Source organism: Cupressus sempervirens, chromosome 1, assembly GCF_028749045.1.
Source record: "Cupressus sempervirens isolate cs-2001-9-10 chromosome 1, ASM2874904v1, whole genome shotgun sequence".
NCBI classification, from domain to species: Eukaryota; Viridiplantae; Streptophyta; class Pinopsida; order Cupressales; family Cupressaceae; genus Cupressus; species Cupressus sempervirens.
In genome coordinates, this window is record NC_143118.1 from 661,695,612 (window position 1) to 661,718,006 (window position 22,395).

The 22,395-nt window shown below is 28.9% G+C and overlaps 1 pseudogene; it reads right to left on the reverse strand.

Moving 5' to 3' along the window:
- Nucleotides 1-22,395, reverse strand: part of LOC149579628 (uncharacterized) — a 119,068-nt pseudogene that overhangs the window by 96,079 nt on the left and 594 nt on the right.

The window sequence follows — 22,395 nt, forward strand, 5'->3', positions numbered from 1 at the left end:
CAATTTTTTATGTAGCAATACATCATATTGTGCATTTGATTACTATTGCAATCTTCATTGACCATGAGATGTCAAGGAATCTAAGCAATGTGGGCTTAGAAATGTGCACATTGAGTTGGGTGAAAAGAATAAAATGAGAGATTGAAGGCCTGCTATAAAAAATGAGAGAATCCATGAAAAGAAGGAAGCCAAAGTTGAAGTGTGTTTGAGTTAGCATTGTGTGACGCTGTCATTTATAGATTAGAAGCATATGGAGCATCTTTGTGCAAGTGGGAGTGCCAGAGAATGCATACACATGGCATGGAAGATATTGATCATGGAAATGTTTATTATATCTTTGTGTTTTAAGTATGTGTTTGATGTTATAGAATAGTTATTGAAGTTAGTTGTGGTTGCAGTAAGTGCAAGTAGGTTGGATTGGTGGTGGGTTGGTTGTCATGATTCAAAGGAATTCTAAGGTCTGTGATGATGCAAAGGTCTATGTATGTGCTGATTGTATAAAAGTGTTGGGATTGGAAGTGAATTTTTTTTTGTCTAATTGTGAAGGATATGATGTTCAAAATGTGGTCATGTAATAGAGGATTGTTGAATTGATATCCCCTCAACAGAGTGATGAAGATTGTATTAGTGATTGTTTGTTAATGGGCTATATTAATGTAAGGGGTGCATTATTGGTTATATCCGACATCTTAAAGTTTGATTAATGTATTGATGAATTATGTATCTAAAAAGAATTTCTATAAAACTAGCAAGTACAACGGCTAGGCACCCATGTATCTCGGTAGATGAATTTTTTTTTATATGGACTCAATAATCAATTTGATGCAGGTCAAGAAGGAGAAAAGCCAAAGAGATGATAGTTCCCCCATAATGATTAGAACCAATGAGTGCTTGGTTTGTAAACCATTTGAATGCAAAGTTTATGGTGATCTTGAAACCATTTGTGTGATGTTTGTGGAGTTTGTGGTGAGCTCGAAACCACTTCAAAATTGCATTGGTTAGGGGTAAACTATAAAACCTAAAGTGATTATGATGAGGGAAAACAATATGAATGCAGTAGCATTAGTGGAAGAAATTAAGGGGGAGTGTTGGCAGATATTAATTTCTCCACCAGCCCCCGCCGATAGCAGCCGTCCAAGCACCAACCAATTAACACAGCCATCCATCACAGATACTTTCATTAATATTGTAGCTAATTCTATGCAACAGTCAAGATAGCATTTACTATGTTTTTTTCTATAAATCTAATAGACTGGGTCTGAATTCCTCAGAGCCCATTTTAGGTTTCTTCATGGTTTCTTTGGTTTCTCTGGTGTGTTGTGTTGTGATTATCATCATGGTATCAGAACAATGTTTATATTATCAACAGTTATCACTGCCCATCTACGCTGTGAAGATTCAAAATTGAGATATTTAAGGAAACCAAGTTCTTTAAAGAAACTGGTAATCTCTCTAAGTTGCCGCAGCAGGACAAGTCTAGATGCTGCAGATTTGTCAAATCACCGAGACAACCAAGTCTAGATGGTGATGATAACAAATTACAATTAGAAAATTCGAGGTGCTCTACTAGTTGCAGTCGACAAAACTCTTCTGGAAGACTATCTATATGCATGCTACTCTTTACTACTATATTTCTCAAATCATTCAGACACCTTATGGAGCTTGGCAATCTTCGGAAGTTGTGGCAACAATCAATGACCAGCTCTCTCAATTTCACTGGAGCCTGCACCACATTTCCAATGAGAGGGGCATGATTAAACTTTCTACAGTTAAATTTCATAATTTAAAAAAAATAAAAATTTAACAGAGCAGAAATTAAAGACTGCTTACATATCTCCCAGCCCCCCATAGTTCTTTAAAGGGATTTTTTATATCATTTGATAGTTGTAAAACCCTCAAATTTTTCAAAGAAAGCTGTGTTGAAAATTTTCTATTCGAACAGCGAAGCCAAGGCAGCTCTTTGATGCTTCAATGCTTGCTCGATCAGAATACATTCCATCCATCACTAAATTTTTTAGTCCAACTAAAGAGGGTTTGAGAAACGAAATTTCACAACTTAACTGCTCTTCCTGCTATCAGCAACCCTAATTTTTAGCAAACTCACTAGTTTATCAACATCTTTCCTACAGTAAAACATAAAAGTTTGTCGACTCAATTAAATTTAGTGCATGTTTGAAGAGAAATAGTAAACATAACAAACATACATATGACAACAAGTCTTTTTTTTCAACTGGGGCAAGCTTAATTCCTCAAATGCTATTTGTTTTCTGAAAATTAAAACAATAAGTTCAGAATCTTATAAAAATAATAATAAATTTACATACAATATTTAAGTAAGTTTTCAAAAAGATAAGTAGAGATTTTAAAATGATTAGACTTCTTATAAAATATTAGATTAACTCTAAAGTGAAAGAAAATTTTTAATTCGCTTCTCTTTGTTTGTTAGAATCAATAATTTTGAAAATATTGAACTTACCTTTGTTTGTTTGCTAAATTCAATAATTTGCTGTGATGACCAAATTCACAAGGTTGAATGTTGATTTGCAACTTCCCTTTCTAAGTCTCTTAAGTGGCCATGCATTCTTATGCAATTGTTATCATCAACCTCAATCAAACACTTATTTAGAAGACTTTCCCAAGTATGCAAACCACTCCACCCTAATTCATCTAAGACTTCAATTGTCAAACTCTTCACTTCTCTGATAAAGAAACATGTTGTATCAAGGAATGCCTCTTTTTCTTCATCATCAAGAACATTATAACTTACTTTGAGTTTCTCTTTGATAATTTTTGGCAAAATTCTTGAGATCTTATAAAACAAAGACTCCCAATATTGTTTGTTGAACTTCCCATATAGTTGTGCTCCAAATACCTTTAGAGAAAGGGGCAATCCTTGATAGACCTTTACAAACTTTTTAACATGCTTCTCAAATCCATTAATGGGAGAGAATTATAAGAATGTATGCCAACAAAAAAGTTATTCTGCATACAATGGATCAAATTCTTTCACTTTATATATAGTGTATATACCCAATGTTGGTGAAATAGGATCGATTATCATGTTCTCTAACTTGTAATAGCATTTTTGAATATTTTATGTGTCTTCCAAGTTACAATACGAATGAATATATATGTGATTTAAAGAGGCATGCCTCTTGAAGAGACATGTCTCTTTAATATATTAACATACATTAGTTATAGTTATAATACAATTAATATACCCTCAATATATCTAATGATTATATAATAAGATATATATATATATATATATATATATATCACTCTTAACATAAGTTAATTATTCCATATATAATATTTGTCATATATTATATATCTCATATATATAATATAATTTATTTAATATTTTTATAACATTGACACTCCCTCTTAATGAAGAAGGATAAAACACATATATATTACACCATAGACAATATTTCAAAAATAATACATATAGAAAATCTTTGATCAAAAGATTTCCAGTATATGATATCATATAAGTATTGGCCTATGAGAATATTAATATAAGATATTCACCAATTATTATTTGATATCATATTAGGTAACATGAGCATTGACCTATCAAAATATCAATCAAATGATATTCACCAAGTTCTCTTATTAATGGCCTATCAAAACATCAACTAAATGATATTCTCTAAGTACTCAATGTGTTAATGGCCTATCAAAATATCAAGGCAAGATATTCACCAAGTACCTAAAATATATCTATACAAACAACTTGTAGATAGTTAAATTAATAACATCTAATACCTAGTTGTTGATTTATAAGATAAAGCCTTTCATGATTTATTTCAACATTTGCACAAAATGTATATCATGGTACAAGTTGTTGTAAGGTCGTCACCTTTCAATAACTTCTACTAATACAAGTGATAATCATTTAGAAGTTGTCACTTCTTCATGATATACATAGGGGATAGGCTCAAAAGTTCACATGAAGTCTCCACAAATACTGTCATGTCATGTTGTCACAACATTCACCATAAAACATATTAGAGAATAAGGTTTCTCCCTCTTAGTACAAGGTTCTCTCTGATGAAGTGTCAGACTTTCTCTAAATTTGTTATCATCCTTCTAACCTCTTGGTAGCAAGTCATGTCATGCTTCCCTAGTTTAAGAGGTACCCTGATAGCATAAGGTCTTCTGATTGAATCATATATTCTATCTGCTCCCTCTCTTTGTCCAAGGTTGCCTCTAATAAACTGTTCAACTCCCTCTCATAATCTCAATCATCAAGGATATTTTCTTCAAGGGCCTCACATTATCCAACATAATCATTAGATGATTATTGACAATCAAGGATATTTACTTCAAGAGCCTCACATTATCCAACATAATCATCAGATGATTAATGAATCCTAAATCACAACTTCTTTGGAGCTACTATCATAAAGTTGAGTTCGTACAATATTTGGTAGCGTGTCTAATGTTCCAATCTTATCTCCTAGAAGGACATCCTCAGAGATAAGGGAAAAGATTAAGGCAAATAACTATTTCTAGCACATATAGAAGTACAAATAAGAGAGAGACTACAATGAGTAGATAAGTGTAATACTAAAAAATGAGAAATACTTATTTGCACATGAAGGTCCATAGACATTGAATCACAAAATGCCTTCTTATTTTATTTGAGAATGGAACATCTCTCCTTCAAAGATGGTTCAAACGAGAACAAAAATTGTTTACTATTTTCCCCTCATAATGTGAAATTCCCATTCTTATACCAACTAACTATGTTTGATGCCTTTATATGACGTTCCTGGTAGTCGTTGATTGGTACCTCCATATTAAAAATTCTATTTGACATTTGGAAATGAATGTAATTTAACAACAAAAAGTTTGTGTCCATCATTTTGTAAGGTCTTCATATCCATTTGTATAAATTGGTATTTCAAGGTGATCCCTACAAAATCCATCATAAAACATAATCTATACATAAAACATGATCTTTGTGTAGGACATGATCTTTGTAATCCAGGTTCATTCCTTTGATTTAAATCTGTGCTTGCATTGATTCTTGAAAGTGACATCATTCATAGTTGTATGCACTCAGACGCTGTCTATGCATCAACTGCAAACTTTAGGGCATGTTGAAACAAACGTTGAATTTCCATAAAAGAACATTAAGGAATGATCCCCCAGTTTACATCAAACAAAAAACATCTTGAGTCAATCCAAGATTCAATATATGCATCACAATTATACTTGAGATATACAATTAGATACTTGACATTGAAAACATCAAGAAGAATGACATTAACCATTAGTATCATTGATGATCAACCTTTCTTCATGTAATATAGAGACTGAGTTATAGCATAGAATCCTCATCAAATTTAATACAAGATATTTGAGAATTGTAGAGATATTACATCTGAGGATTGAGCATTATGAATACATTCAGTGTACCCACATACCCATGACAATGTATTCAGATTGATACACTATGATTCCAAATTATTCAAAGACATTACAATGTTGAATTGATCACTATTTTGGACATATATTTTATAGCTCATCTTCATAACCTTAGAGGCTAGGCTTAATTCGATTCATATTTGTTTTTACTAGTTTGAGTCTCACTAAGAGCCTACTAGTAGAGTATCTATATAAAGACTAATGGTTATCCTTTCATCTAAGGAGTAGTTTTGATTTGAATTCCTGACATGTCCTCTTAACTAGAAAAAAATGATATGGAAGGCATGGTTTTGTGTAGGTCTCAACAGGACCTTAGGAAGGGGCCTTTATTCCATATTTATTAAAACTAAATTGTATTGCCATATTGCTTCCCTAGGATTGAAACTTTCTTTGATACCATGTTAGTGAGATAGGATCGATTATCATGTTTTGTAACTTGTAATAGCACTTATGAATATTTTATGTGTCTTCCAAGTTACTATGTGAATCAATATATATGTGATATAAAGAGACATGCATCTTGAGGAGACATGTCTCTTTAATATATTAACTTACATTAGTTATAGTTATAACACAATTAATATACCCTATATATATATATATATATATATCACTCTTAATATAAGTTAATTATTCCATATATAATATTTGTCATACATTATATATCTCATATATATAATATAATTTATCTAACAGAATTATAACATCAACACTCAAGAATGTGAGAACATTGTGACAATAATAAGACTACCTCTTACAAGATTGTCTTTCATAGGTACAAGTGCATTCAATTGATCTACATCATCCAAATCATCCAACACAATGAGCACCCTAAAAGTTCTCAAATTCCTTGCAAGAATAACCTTACCTTACTCTATATTGTGAACATGTTTATTCCCACCAAGACCTTTGAGGAGCTGAATCTACTTGTTCTACAATACGCCTTTAGCTTCTCTAATGTCAAAAATAAAACAAGACCTCTCCATAGAGGAGGACCTTCTGTTGTACAGTTCTTTTGCAAGAGTGGTCTTACCCAAACCACCCATGCCCCAAATGCCCACAATTTGCACACCCTGATCACTTTGGGTAAGTTGGAGTGTATGCTTCTCAAAGTCTTCTGATATTTCCTTTGGATAGATTGGATGTTTTACAACTACGAAGGGCAAGTTGCATATTTCTTTTAGCATAATATTCACAATGTTGTTAGAAAAACCTCATCTCATCATTGGAAAAGAAAAAACATTCAAAAATAAAATTCTACACATATGTCTATGTCAAAGTTAAATTTCATAGTCACAAAACAAAATGCAATTTCTTAAAGACTAAGAAGCCAAAATTGTGGTACTTACTCATTATTTTTTATGACTTGGCCACTGTACAATGAGGCATCAGAGAGTGGATTTTTTCTGGGAGCTTTTTTGGCCTATATCTACACATCTCTTCATGCTTATTAAAGGTAGCAATCTACTTTCCTTTCCCTTGAGCTACAAATCTGATATCAGAAAGCTCTACATAGTAGAAAATGGGGACAATTTTGGTGCCACTTTAAGTATCAATGAGAGCTCTTCTAAACACCAAGCTGATTTTTCATACCTCTTTGAGAAAATTTCTATATGTAGCGTGGCATGACGGATTGCTGCTTGTATAGTTGTAGGCAAGAAATTGCCATATTCAAGTTCCTCTATATCCAAAAATATTGTTTCTTTCATGCTCACAAGAATATCATAGATTTTGCTAGCTATTGTCTTTTTAACATCAGGCTCTTTTTGTAAAAGCTATTTAGCTACAATTAATGTCATTAGATTTCGACAATCTATTATAAATGCAACATATTTTTTTGGAATTTTGATTGTGTATTAATATTTAACATCAAAATTTTGGATCACACTCAATGATCCATCATTAGAATGAAGGAAAGTGCATGAGAATAGAAATATAAGTTGCAGACTATAGCCAAAAAAGATATTATATGTATGTGTATACCTATACATATATCAAAATTTAATTTATATACATGCACGCACGTACACACACATACATTTGTTTCTTTTATTATTGCTTTCATTTTTTTGCCAAGTGTTCTTTTATATATTTGAATTTATGGCCTAGTGGTAGAGAACTTGTTTGGAGTGTCTTTTTATATTCCTTTTAGCTAATTCACTCATGGACATGGGTCTTATATAATTTTTTGGTATTTTGTATTGTTTTTTCTTGTTTGGACTATTTTACTTTATTATTCCTTTTTCCTCTTACTTCACATCTTACTCTTATTTGGTCTTTTTAATTTATTTTAATTCATGTTTATTTTTTCTATTTATTTTCTTATTTATGTTTCTAGGCATTGTTTTCCTCCTTTTTGTTCCTTCCTTATTTTCTTTTAAATAGGTTTTATTATATGTCTCACTTATCTGTATTTTTTTTTTTCTTCAGTAACATTTTTAATATTCTTTTTCATTTAATTTAGAGTCTTTTTAATGTTTTTCTACTCTACTTACATTTTTTCTTTTCCATCTTTGTAGGTCTAGTTCTTGTGTTTTTTCCTCTCATTTTTTGTACTCTCTTTCTCACCCTCTTCTAATACCTTAATTGGGCTCTAGTCTCCAACTTTATTTCTATTCTCATGTTATTTCTTTCATGTCTTGGTGATGGATAATTGAATGTGATCTAAAATATTGATGTTACAAATTCGTATACAATCAAGTTTCTGGGAAACTATCTTGCATTTATTTAGCTACATTCATCTCTATTCCAATAGTACATTAATTAGATATCTCAAAAGAAGTTAAAACATATTATACACAAGATAATGAGTTATACTATATTTTCATTCAATATAAAATGCATATTTATGAGCATAGAAATATTGTTATACCTTTTATAATCTTATTTACATTGACAAGTTTTTAGAATTTATAATACAAATGATTACTCTACAACATATGGTCTCTACATGACATTTCAACAAAATATAGAAAACCTATAGGTAATGGTGTAGTGTTCTTGGCATCTAATACAACTCAAGATTATTATTTTTTATAGTTCTTAATGAAAATAGATTTCATAAGAGTTCACCAATTGAACAATGAGTTGATAAAGTTGATTTGATAAACTGTTGACATGATTCACATTTTCTTATCTAAATTTTACTTTAGAACTTGACTTGATTTAAATATCATAAATTAATGAGTTACATTATTTTTTCTTTTTTAGAATGACAAATTGTTACTCTAGCTAATGTCATATTCTTGTATGAGTCAGATTTTATGGATATGTAAGATGGAAGAATTCATCATTTTTGGTCAATTACCCACAAGGTTTAATGTTTCTAATGCATCCAAGGGTAAAAATAATTAGGAAATATATCAATTTCCTATCTAAATTTCACGTTAGAACTTGAATTGATTTAAATATCATAAATTAATGAATTACATTGCTTTTTCTTTTTCAGAATGACAAATTGTTACTCTAGCTAATGTCAGATTCTTGTATGAGTAGGATTTCATGGATATGTAAGATGGAAGAATTCATCATTTTTGGTCAGTTACCAACAAGGTCTAAAGTTTCTAATGCATCCAAAGGTAAAAATAATAAGGAAAGATATCAATCACAAACATCCCACACATTAGTTCCTTTAATCACATTATATTATATATTCTAAAACTATAAACCAACATACTTTTTATCTACCAATCACACATTTTGGGCCAAACAAGTTAATTAATTTTCTTCTTCATTTATTGGTGATTAAAGGAACTTCACAAGGATTCAGTATTATTTGTAATGAGTCTAATTTAGCATAGCTCATTTATATATTTATGACATTTTGTGTCTAAGGCTTATGTCAATGTTTTTGTAGCTAACTCATATGGGGTAAAACACCATTGGCATAAAACAACTCTAGCTCAACCAATTTGGTCATTTAAACCATAACATATAATGGCTATAAAAGGGTTATATAACATAGAATGCAATAATGACAAAGAATGGATGACAAAAAGATACACTATCCTAATACATTTACACCAAGATACTAGGATATGAATGTCTTTCATCATATCAATTGCATAGATTAGAAAGACCATGTGATTGCACCATTTATAGTAGCAATACTATTGCATCCACTTGTGACTATTAGTAAATTTATTTGGACCGATCAGAATATGATATTTTTAGACTAATCATAGTTTTCATAAAGTTTTGAGTGATTTTTTTTTAATAATAAAATATTTTATTTGAAATGTGATTGATCTAAACAAATTTATTTTATAAGGACAATTTTTTTAATTAGAAATAATATTTTAAATGCTGTGAAATGAAAAATATGATCATATGTTTTCTTAATTTTTTTCAATTAATATAAATTAAAACATTGTTTCTAATTTTTCATTGTATGAAAATGAGAAACAATCAATATAGAATAAATTTGTAAAATTGTTATGATATTTTAGTAATACTAATAATAAAATAGTGATATACTATGTTTTTTGGGAAAAAATAGTGAACCAAAAGAACATTAATGAACTTCGACATATAAAACAAATGGATTTCTTTATTAACACTAAATACAACTATGTTCTTGCCTTGCCACAATAGCTTGGGTGCCCCATTCAGGGCATCATCAAACATAAAGTATGGATCTTAGAAGGATTAGTAAAGAAAAATTGAAGGCAATTCATGACAACAATCCTTTCCTCCTCCTAGGAAAAAAAGGCCTTTCTTCATCCTAGAAGAATACTACTAATCCTTAGGAAAATGATGAAGAGAAAAATTAGAAGGGTTGGAAAGATAGTTGAATCTTAGATAGCAATTGGTCCAAAATAGTAAGAACAAAGATATCCAAAAACCCTCGCTCATTTGGTGCTCAAATTAAACAATCCCAATTCAGCCTATCAAATTGGAAAGAAGATAATCACTCTACCCATTCAAAAAAAAATTGTTCCAATAAAATAATGGAATAGAAGTTGGGAAAGGAGGAATCTTTTCTCATCTACTACTGGCCAAGATCTAGACCACAAATCTCTCAAATTAGATACTAGTTAGATGGAAAGAATGCAAAAATTAGTATTGGGTCTAAGCAATGTTTACAACGAATATGTATCTTTAAATATTAGGAAAATAACCATACCGTTTAGGCTGTTATCTTTCTCTAATAGACCTTGAACAAGCTCAAGTTCATATTCCTCATCTTGCTCTGATGATTTTGAACTTGTAGAGATTTGTCCATCTTTTTATCTTTCTAAGGGCCTCGATTCAACCTTGTTAGGTGCAAAAAGTTAAATTGTATCTTTCTTTTCTTCATATTTTTATGGATGCATTGCAATAAAAGAACTCTTAGTTTTTCTAAAAATAACACTCATTTCAAATAAAGTACCTTTTGTGCAAAAAGATCTCAAATCTTGTATCTTTTTACACCATGACTATATCTGATGAATATATAATTAAAATATTTTTTATCAAATTATACCTACTTCTCCTTTGGAACATGAGCATATGCCTCACAACCAAAAACTCTTAGATGATTAAGTGAAGGCTTGTGTTTTGACAACATGCTTCCATGGGTGTCTTATCAATAAGAGCTCAAGTAGGAGATTTATTTATTAGGCAGCAGATAGTGGCTATAGATTCACATGAGAACTTTGTTCTAGCCCAAAACCACTCAACATAATCATAGCATTGTCCATTAAGCTCATGTTCATTCTTTTTGTAACTCCATTATGTTGTGGAGAACATAAAGTTGTCTTATGTCTCTTAATAACATAATCTTTACAAAATGTATCAAAATCATTGGAGCAATATTCAGTTCCATTATTTTTCCTTAAACATTTTATCTTCCTTCCAAACTCCAACTCAACCATTGGTTTAAATTCTTTAAAATGACTAAAATACCTTTACTATTAAGAAAATAAACCCATGTTCTTTTATTGAAATCATCAATCAAAGAAACATAATAAACTAATCCATGAATTGAAGGAACATCAAGTGGACCAAATACATCCAAATCGATTACATAAAAAATAGATGTAGACTTATGAAAACTCGAGTAGAATTGAATATAGTTTTTTTAACCGTAGAGATAATGCTTAGTAAAATCAAACTCAAGAATGCAATCATTCAAATTGTCAACCAGATTCTTATTTTACAAGGTTTTTAGATAGTTCTCACCTATATAGCCAAGAAATATGTGCCATAACATCTTCTTCTCTATATGAAAATCTGATTTACTACACATAGAACCCTTGGGTAACCAAAATTCATTACCATATGCTGAAAAAGAAACCATCTCTTTTTCCAATGAAGTATCCTTTATTAGAATTTTATCAAAAGTGATATTGCACTAAAATTGTGCATGCATCAAGTTGGTACACTGTACCCAATATGCTTCCTCTTTCTATCACCATAGAAACTCTTGTCATTTAAAATTGCTTTAGAAACATGTACAAACACACCCTCATCTATTATTTTTCCAGCATGTCAAAAATTTATTTTGATGCTCCCAATATAAGTAAGAAACCATCAAATCATCTATTTCTACCATCTTTAAATTTCATATTAATACTTCTATAACTAGGAATAATAATAAAATATTTATTACCAAAATACACTTTATCACAATCAAGCTTTTTGTGCTTACTAAACTAGTGTCTATTAGGAGTTATGTTCAAAGAGACACATGATCCGGTCAACCATGCATTGTCACCTCCACGAGTGGTTAATGCTACAATAAAGGCATCTCTATCTTCTTCTTCTTCTTCTTTCTAGTCCTTTCAAAAGTGATAGGGTTTCCCACAATTATAGCAAATTTCCTTGGAATTACTAGGGGATTTCGATATCCCCATATTCTTTGACTTGCAATGACCATGCTACTTTTTATTCTTGTCTCTTTCTCTTGATCTTACTTTAACACTACTTCGCATAGATATCGATTAATTAGAAAGTCTTCTATATTCGAATTCTACATTTCAAAAATTATGCCAAAAAACTTTTTTACATCAATCCTTCTTACCATGCTTTCTATCTTTACTATCCTCTAATATAGAAAATGAAATACTCTTCATAAGCTCCCACTCAAACCTTGGAAAGCTCAAAAACCCTTGTACCCAACAAAGAGAACAAAAAATGGCCAAGCTCAGATACCACTTGTAAGGAAGTGAAGGTGTGCAAAAATGCATCCTGAGCTAATCTTGTGAAGATAAATATGAAAATTTTAACTTAACTAAATTACAAAGATTTTAAGAGACAAATAAGAGCATAAACAAAATAGGAATAAACACATAATACAATGATTATCATGGGGAAACCATTAGATTTAAAAAAATAAAAATAAAACACTAGAAAAAGCCCACATAATGTATTATCAAATGAATAAGAGATTACAAAATACTTGTAGTACAAGCTCATACACAAGTATCACCTCTACTCAAGCTTGGAGGAACTTCACTAGCTTCCTTCTAGCACCCAATCTTGCAAACAAAACTAAATGCTATCCTTTTATAGGCTTCTCACAACATAAAAACACTTGTGATTTTATAGTACCATGTGCAAAACCTTGTTTACTTGTTTCAAGTCCAAGATACACATGAAATAAGTTAAAAATAGTCTCTTACATCCAAAGTCTTATCCCTTATTTTTGATCTTTATAGTGGTCATGACATGTGGCATCTAATCTCTAAAATGGCCCTCCTATATTACACCATGGATATAGTATCTTTTGGTGCAACTAATTTTACCTTTTCCAAGTTATTCACATGTAGATAACTACCAACTACATTCTTGGAAATGTTTGGAAAATATTGCAAGGTTGAGATGTAAATATTTCCTCAACATTTACAACCATAGTGGGTTTGACCCTTAAACTAGACCTTGGCATTATCAATAAGCTTGATGACATTGTCTATCTTGATTAATCTATGTATAGGGATACTCATGTTTTTGGTCACATACAAACATTGTTCCAACTTAGAAGTGGTGGTTTTGCAATTTTGTTGACTCAATTCTTCACCCACAAGAGTTACTCACAAGTTGCTAGATTGTGTTGTTTTCTTTGAGGAACTTCTACATTAGGATTTTAGGAGTGTGCTTGATAGGTGTTGGGCCTTATCATGTTTACATTAGTTTAGAGGAATAGAGATTCAAAGAAGATGCACTAAGACTTCTTTGGGATCAAGGAAATAAGTGGTGTAGTTGATCCCAATCAAAGTTGATTTCTGTGATTTCTTGGGGTAACTAATCTTAGGGTGGGAAGACTTGTAATGTCCCCAATATGAAGGAAGGAATTAATAAGGATTTAAAATGAATAATTAAGTACAATGAGAGGAGAAATTTTATTATAAGTTTGCACTCATAATTCTCTAAGGCTAGAAAATTAATTTAATAATAACAAAATGAATGAATAATCAAGTAATAACCAAAAAAGGTGAAGTTTTTAATAAATTTATTTAATTATTCATTATGAACTTAAGTGGGTATCACTTTAAGTTTAAAATGATTTTACTAGGTGACAACTTAATGATGGGATTCCTAATAATTAAACATAATGTTACTACCTAAGTCAAATTGCCTAACATCAAAGATTTATTGAGGATTTCATAACTTTTTGGGATGGAGAGTCTTTTATTAAGAGGCCCAATGAGATTTAGAGGCTATCATTATGCATATTGAATTTTTCATTTGTCTTCTCTACAAGAAATAACTAAGAATGTCTTAGGACAAAATCCTTGGAAAATGATGAGCTCAAACACAACCTTGGGGTCTCATGAACTCTAGATTCATCAATTCATTGGGAAGATGAGTTAGTCTACAAATTGGTATTAACTATTTAGTTATCTACCAACAAATTTCTATTAAGAAATCAACACATAGATGAGGAATCACAATTGGTGCATGAGATCGAATGTGCAACATTGTTTATAGAAAAAAATGACACTAATGACCTATTTTGTAACAAATCCTTGCTCTTTATTTTTGAAATTAACTTATAGCTTACTAAACTTTTGATTTGGAAATATTTGCAATTTCATTTCAAAATCTACACTATTTGTTGCATGGAATTGAATGATAAATATTTATACTAAATGATTGCTCATGAAGACTTTTTGAAAAATATCTTATAAAAAATCACATACAACTACACCAATCTATCTACTAAATGGTAAAGCTAAAAATATCACAATTTTAGATCTTATATTCTTTGTCTAGAGACAAGATATTTGTAGTTTAAGCTAAGATAAATATATATTTTTTGTTTGTAGGTTAAGCTAAGCTAAATATATATTTTTTCCCACCTAAATGTGGGATTTCTTCAAATGTTTTAAATTTTTAGTGGTGAAAAAGACTTAGTAAGAGAGAAATATTTATTATGAAACAAAACTGAACAACTCTAACCTTTTTGATTAAAAAATATTTATTATAATACTTTAGCACTACATACTCTTTTTAGTTCCTGCCTACACCAAGAATATTTATGGAATCATTTAGGAGAAAAACTAATAACTCTTATCCAATAGAAATTCAAAATTGATTCATCATTAACATTTTTAAAATAGTTTGTTATTTTCATATATTTGTAAAATTAGAAGGAAAAAAAAAAAAAAAAACTATTCATAAAATTCTATTGGCTCTCATCAATAAAAGCAATGACAAAAATCAAATTTCTAAAATGAAAAAATTACAGAGAAATTTTAAAAAATCAATTATAGTTGTGTCTTTAGCATTAGATGTGATAACTGTACTTTCATCTGGATCATTTTGTATTGATAATTGATTTTTAATTTACCTCCATTCTGTACTGATTTTTCTCTAATCGATTGTTAATTCACCTCCATACCTACCAATGTCTCTTCATTATGAAGTAGAGTAATTGAAGATTGATGTTGTCAAACCATAGTGCCATTGTCCATCAGTTAGTTTGTAGTAGTTAAAATAAAGACAATCATGCCCAATTCATTGAATGCTTGATTATCAATAGTTCATCGACAATTTTTTTCTTTTAGGGCCTGTTTGGCAATGGGAATACAAGCAGAATAGGTACATGTAAATTCTTAAAATTTTGAATTATTCATTTGGATGCACCAAATTGGAATTGGAATACGAAGTATAATAGGAATATGTATTCCAGTTTTGGACCAAAAATGGGGTTTTGCACTTCCACCCAAATAGGTGTCATTGAAATACGTATTCCTATTCTAGTATTATTCATTTTAGAAAACATAAATTTTGGGGTCCACAAATTCCCCATCAAATATTGGCTGAACCAAACAATGAACAAGAATACGTAGCCCCATTTTCTATATCAGAATAAGTATTCCAGAATAGTTATTCCTATTCCCCTAGCCAAATGGGCCCTTAGTTTATCTATAGTTCTTGATTCCTAGATTTTCTCAATAATACGTGAGGTTATATTGTAATTGCCTCATAGAACTCCAAGTTTATTTCTAAGAATTAATAGGAGTAGTCATGGTTATTTTTTACGAAATGTATTAGCTAAAATTTGAGCTCCATACTCTGTAGTCTCTCAAGAACTCATCATATGAACCCTAGTCTTTGACATCAACAATGCTCTAGTTAACTGAAGAGATTCAACGACTATCCAACCCCGGCAACAACTACCCAACCAGTTATTTCGACATGGCTGGATGCCATGCCACCCAAACTCATACCATACAAATCTTATGGCATATGGTATTCTTCATATTTTGCAAGATAAAAATGGTTGTATTTATAGAACTTCAATCATTTTAATTAATAGATCGTACTTACTACACAAAAATCAATTACATCAAATTGAATTATATTTTCACCTTAATTTTATATATTTAGATTTTTAAATCTTAAATCTTAAATTTGTAATTATATACTATAATATAATATATATAATTTATAATAATAACAATTTATATAACAAACTTAAATTTTCACACATGAAAGTACTATAATATAAAAGAATAAGATTAACGTTTAAATAATAAAAATCTTATTTTAGTTTAAAATTTTAAAATTAATTTTTCATTATATAATTATTTTATATTTTTGGAAAAAAATTAGTATTTAGTTTATAAAATGATTATACTAAATTGGTAATATAAGATATATTATCTCATGATATAAATGTAATTAAATATTTAGTTTATCAAATCTTAATTTTTAATCTTAATATTATATACCTTTTTAAAATATAAAATGCCAATATAAAAATAATTGATTACTATTGCATATAGTTATAAATAATATTATTCATAATATGATGGATTGAGCATTAAAAAACCTAAAAAAATATACAAATTAAAATATCATCACATGAAATTCAATACATCACAAATTAAACATTGGGAGAGAGAAATAAACAAAAAAGGAGTATATAAAGAATGCTTAGGTTTAATTGACAATTTAATAGGTGTTTATAATATGTTGTGTTGTATTGTTTGGTTCAATAATCTAGGTTTGTTCTATGTTGCATGTTTGTGTATTTGACCATTTTAAAAGTTTAAATAGTTAAAAGATAGTTTTGATTAATAAAATTAAAATTATACAAATAATTTTTTTTTAATCATCAATGTTTATAAAATATATTGGTTTATTTTGAATATTTTGAATGTACTATATTTAAATTTAAAATCATTTGATATAATAAATATATATGGGAGAACTAAAATCTATTAAGATCTAATAAAAATTAATCAATTTTTATATAAAATATAATAAAAATGATTTGGTGTTTATGCTTATAATAATTATAAGTGTAATGTAATAATATCAAATTTAAATATTAAATCAAATGAAATATTTTTAATATCAAGTTAATACATATTATAAATTTGAATGAAAGATATAAGTTTAAATAATATTACTATTAAAATAAAATAATTATTTCTTATTGTCTAATCTATATTAAATTGTTTCACAAACGACAAACAATGTGTAAGTTTTTATCAAATTAAAGAATTTAAAAAAAATAAAAAAAATAATTTTAGAACATTTATCACATTGTTTGTAAATTTCATTCATGTAGGAAATTAGAAACATATATTTAATAGTAATTGAAAAAGAGCTAACATAAAATAATATTTCTTTTCCACTTTAGGACTTTTAAGATCTAGATCATTGAATAACTTGTTTGTAGTAAAAATTATGACAAATTAAAATTGCACTAAACTCTAGCGAAATTTGTGGAAGCAAATGGTGCATCCATAAAAACCACTCCTATAATACACATTGGTATAAACCAATCAAACTTATAATAAATTATTTTATTATTTAGAAAATTTAAAAGAAAAAATTAAAACTTAATAAAAATTATGATTAGTTTTTAAATGCAAAAAATGAAATCTTTTGATTGGTCCAAATTAATTTTGGTGAAATGGATGTAGTATTGAATATTTATTATTTAACAATAAAAATAAGAAATGTGATAAACGAACATTAGTCTTATTCTAATATTGTTATTTATTTATTTTGAATATATACTTATAATTTTGATATTATTTTCTTAATTTTGAAAAAAATGATTTTAACTTAAACTATTCTATTTAAATTATGTGTTAAAAAATATTATAATGTTAAAAATTACAACAACATAAAACATAACTAAATGAATTTTTAATTTTAAAATAATTTTATATTTTAAAAACATATATAATTTTTAAATTAAAATAATTGTATTATTGAATAAATTTATATAATATATTTTTAAAATTGTTTTTTACTTATTATTATAAAATTAAAACTAAAAAATACAAAAATACAAAAAGTTGAAGGCTTAAAATGTTCAAATGTTGTTAAAAAAATCAATTATTAAAAAGAATGAAGCGTAATAATGATAATGATGATGATGATGATAATAATAATAATGATAATAATAATAATACTTTTGATTCAACACTTAGAAAGAAACTTTTAACCTTTTCATTCTAAAGCACACTCTTGTGAATTGCATGCAATACAATAATCTATGGCAGAATATAGAATGACTAGACACTTGTGAATTGCATGTAGAATATAGAATAAATAACAACTATGAATAATTTTGAATATGTACAATTTGTATGGTATGGGCTTGGGCAGGATGGCATTCAACCATGTCGAAATAATTGGCTAGGTAGTCGTTGCCATCCAACCTCATAGTTCGACATGATTGGATGTTGTTCTTCATATCCCATGACATGCCATGTATGGTTCTGTGTTGTCTATATAGAGGTCAAATAAAAAACTTAATTATTATTTGTTTTTCTTATACATAGTTTTCTAGACTTCCTCTTTCATTCATCCCCTTGGATAATTTGATTTATGTAATATGTTTAATGTTTTTCTTGTTAGAATATTATTATTAAAAATATATAATTTTTTCAAAATTTTAACCCTCTTTTAAAAAAAAATTTTAGTTTCAAAATAAATAAATAATTTTATAGTTTTAATTATAATATTTTATACAAGAAATTATTAAATATACTATACAAATCAAATTATTCAAAAAATTATTAAATATATTATACAAATCAAATTATTCAAACTAGTGGACAATGAAAGAGGAAGTCTAAAAAACTAAGTATAAGAAAAAAAAGTATTAATTTAGTTTTTTATTTGACTTCTTCACAAATGGCACAAACTTTGTACTTCACATAGCATGGCATGGGATATGAAGAATAACATTCAACCATGTCAAATTGTGGGGCTGGATAGTCATTGCTAGAGAGTTGTGTTCCTCATCCTATCAATCTTAGAAAGGGAAATAGTTAGAGTTGATGAATATGGATGCGTGGATTTTGAGGCATTGTATAAAAAGCCACATTCCCTCTATTGAAATAAAACACCCACCCTCCATGGCTTTGTGTTAATCATAATGACTTTCTATTCTCTCTTTTCATGATGACACACATGTTTACTTAATAAGTGTCAAGAAAAAAACAAAGTAAAACCTTTTTTTTTCTAGATTCACGAAGACATTGTGTTCTTCCACCACCCCCCCCCCCCCCCCCTTTTTTGTTGTTTTCAACTACAAACAATGTAGATTCATGAAGATCAAATGCTGAAATTTTCAAAAAAATCCATGATGTTTTCAATTTTTAAAATTTGGTCAATTGTATAGTTTGTAGGGAGGACAGCCGCATCCATTCTAACATGGGTGTCAATTGGGAAATGGGAATGGGAAGTTTCTATGCCAAATATTATTGTTAATTTTTATGATTATGTGGGATTATTGTTAGAATGTGTAAAACTTTTGTTAATGCAAATCAAACATAAGATTTTTTATTCTTATCATCTTTTGGTGTTAATAGAATGTTTTTAAAACAATTTAAATTATGATTTATTTTTCAATTTAAAAAAAAATATTTTTATTCTTTTTACATCTAATTCACCTCTTTTAAAAATGATTAATTTTAGTAACCTAATGAAAATATTATTTATTTTAAATAATTTTGCAACATAAGCTTTTCTATTTAATTTTTTAAATATGGGTTTCACTCTATTAGTTTTTAAAAGTCATATAATACATAATATAAAATCAAAATTCCATATATGTATTTGAAAAAAATATTTTTAGTATAAATATTATTTTTTTGCATTGTTATATATTTAATTATTAATTATATCCATTTTCTAGACTCTCTAGACACCTTCACACAATGATTCTATGATAGAAAGCTTTTGCTAGGTGCTCTCAAAGTATCTTGATAAGCATAAATACAAACTGTAGATGGATGAGCAAGACACTTGATCTATTGTGGAATTGTCACATTTTGTGATTCTAACAAACAAAAAACAAATAAAAATTATAAATACATTTTAAATGTTTAAAATATCTAGGCAAGAGCCTACAACACAATGGTAACTTGTGAGCATCTCATATGGGAGGTCTTGGGTTTGAATTTGCTTAACACATAAAAATAATTAATTACAATAATCAATCTAGGCTTCGACTGTTTAAAAATATGATAACTCTTAAAGTTAAAAACTACTTATAGAAAAATAGTTTAAACATTCTTCATATAATTTAGTTTTATTTAAATGTTTTATTTTAAATAAATTCAAATTCATTTCAAGTTAAATTCTTTCTTAGAAAGTTTTTATTTCATTATAACAATTTTTTTAGTTTACACACACCTACTAATATGTTTTTTTTTTAAGATGTTTCAACTTAAAATATTAATGGTGAAAAGTAAAGTCTTTTAGCAATGGCTTGGGATAGTGGAATGGAAAGAAAAATTTCCTTCAAAAGTTTTTATTTCATTATAACAATTTTTGTAGTTTACACAGACCCACTAATATGTTATTTTTTAGATGTTTCAACTTAAAATATTAATGATGAAAAGTAAAGTCTTTTAGCAATGGTTTGGGATAGTGGAATGGAAAGAATTTTTTTCTTCAATAACATCCTAATTTCAAGTATATTAAGACATTAGTATTTCACCTTACCAAGAAATAATTTATCTTTATCCAAATAGAAGTATTTATATGAAAAATATTTCAATTCTTTTGCTCTTTATTCAATTATCCTTATCAAGTTAATAGACTTAAAGGAAAGGAGGACTCTTATAAGCATGTCACTTCAACATAATACTAAATACTTTTACAAAAATACAAAAGAATGAACATATTCTAGAAGAAAATAATTTAAAGAATAATGTGTACAAGAAAAAAAAACCAAAAAGAATTAACATATTCTAATCCACAACAACAATTTAAAGAATAATATGTGAAAGGCATAAAGATAAAAATGAATTTAAATTCTCAATTTTCAAATTATCACACACTAAGACCTAATGGTAATATATCTATCAATTATTTCACACTACATTTGAGCAAATTCAAATAAACTGGATCTACCATACAATGAATCTAAGTTCTGATTGAATGAGGCTCTTGCGTATTTGATTCTTAATTGTGCATTATGTATTCTCTACAAAGTGGAATTGTAGAACATTTCTCATTGACAAAACAATTTCTCCATGCTTTTTATTGCACAATGATCTTTACGTCCCTTGTTTACTTAATAATAAGTTCACACTTTTCCCAACACTTTTCCACTCTTGTTTGCCATTACCTGGAACGCTGTGGCAACACAAATATCACTGCCCATCTACCCTCTCCATTCCCCCGCATCCAAGTTAGTTCAGCAAAAGAGGCTGCGTCCCCACGTTTATTTAAATAAACATACGAATTTGGCCCATTTATAAGAAAACAGAGCATAATGGCACTTCCAGTGGAGGAATGGTTCTGCACCACCAATTTCGATTCGGCCACAGTATCCATGGAATTGTTAGAAAAGGAATCATCCACTGACAACCCAAGTTCGAAGCGCTCCAAAACTGAGGACGCCTCAGGGACCGCTCGCGTACATATCACTGTAACTTCATCTGCCCATTTCTGCACAATATTAATATTCAATAAATGCACAAATACTTTTGATAAAATTAAATTGAATCATTTGTGTTCCTAGAAACTGACATTTTATTACCTGTATTTTTTGAACGCAACTTTGAATAACTGATCCCCTCTCTGCTCTCAGTTCCAGTTTCCTAAAATTCTCCAAGCTCTCTATGCCGGGCGCCTCCAACGTCTCACTTTCAGCGTATAAAATCAATGTTTCCAGTCTTGTGCAATGTCCTAAACCTTCTATTTTCTCAGTTCGATCACAATCATATACTTGAAACTCTCTGAGAGAAGTTAATAGTGTAAAGCTCGGAAGCTCCTCCAGCTCTGGACACCTCCTTATACTCAGAAATTCAAGGTTTACTGGCAATGCTGTGATCTCTCTTAAATCAGCATTATAAGAGAGATATAATGGTCTTCAGAAAATGATACCCTGCACACTGCTGATTGTTCAAGTGACAGTTTCGTCAGTTTGGTCAATGCAAAAGATAAAGATGCTGCTCCAAAATCAAGTTGGCTGATTGGGCACCTCTCAATTGTAAGATTGTCAAGGAGCACAATTTTCCGAGAGAGGTCGGCAAAGATTCTCTCGCA